The following is a 1,198-nucleotide window of genomic DNA, read 5'->3' on the forward strand; positions in this document are numbered from 1 at the left end:
AGTTTGGGCCCAAAAAACAACGGCTCTTAATTGCCAGCACATTATTTAGCAGGCAGGCTGTGCCGTCTTTCCGAGGTCTAGTGAGTCATATTAATTCTCCCACATCAGCAAAAAATATTGTGTGTTTCCCAAAGAAAATGGAACAGTGTCGACTCACATGACTGATGAAGGATGAAGTGATGAGGCACAGCAGTGTGTTTAAGCAACGCGGCCTTTAGTTCGGTCTGTGTATTGACATGCGCAGCGATGCTTCGCGTGTCGCCGTGTTTGCTCGTGGTCAGCGTTGGGCTGCAACCGCGGCACACGATGACAAACATTCGCGTCCCGCTCCTTCGACAAACATCACAGGAATACTTTTGTCTATCGTCTCCTCTCATTTGGCAGCTGTGGCATATTAGCACAGGGACAGCTGATTTACAATGCCGATGATAACACACTGCAGTCATACTTCAAACAAAGAGGCCAAAGACACTGATCCAGTGACTCGGGCTGTTTTAAGCAGTGACAGCTGCTGGAGGATCTTCGGGGAGGGGAGGATCTGACGTGAAGGCCTCATGTCGGGGTACCCTTGGTGGGAAAAGGATGGACAACGTTTGACGTTGCTTTTAAAGCACCTGATGAAGACTTGGATTCAAATGTTGAGTCTTGCTCTCATGACATCAATAATTTTAAGAGGGAATGATCAAAGATGAAGACAGACATTATTCAGTTGGACATAACTGAGATTTGAACGCTCAGAAATTCTGCTAATCTGCTTCTCCAGGACGGTGGGGGTGTGGTTAAATCCGACTTGACTGACAGAGGCGTCTCCCTGGTAACGCAGGCAACAAACCTAAACAACCATATCACACTGAGCCCGAAGCCCCTGTTTATAGTGCAATTAAATTACTGCACTGTTTTACACGAGTGTCCACATTCTCTGGATGAAATTTAGCCGACGGGCAATTCATGAAACAATGGAGAAAAAATCTCACCGCTCACTGTGAAGTATTGGGGCAACCATCCTTTTTTGTCATGTGATCCATTAAAAATGAAACAGAATCTTGTTGTGACCTGCCAGTACATGAGCACAGAACATGTGTAGTGATCGAGTTCAGATCGGTTGATTTGTTTTCCCCTCACATTTATCACGGGTCCCCACCCCCGAGTTTGGGAACCGTTGATATCAGGTACAGTGAATGAGCGAATACGGGAGGGG

This window comes from Scophthalmus maximus, chromosome 8, assembly GCF_022379125.1.
Source record: "Scophthalmus maximus strain ysfricsl-2021 chromosome 8, ASM2237912v1, whole genome shotgun sequence".
NCBI lineage: Eukaryota > Metazoa > Chordata > Actinopteri > Pleuronectiformes > Scophthalmidae > Scophthalmus > Scophthalmus maximus.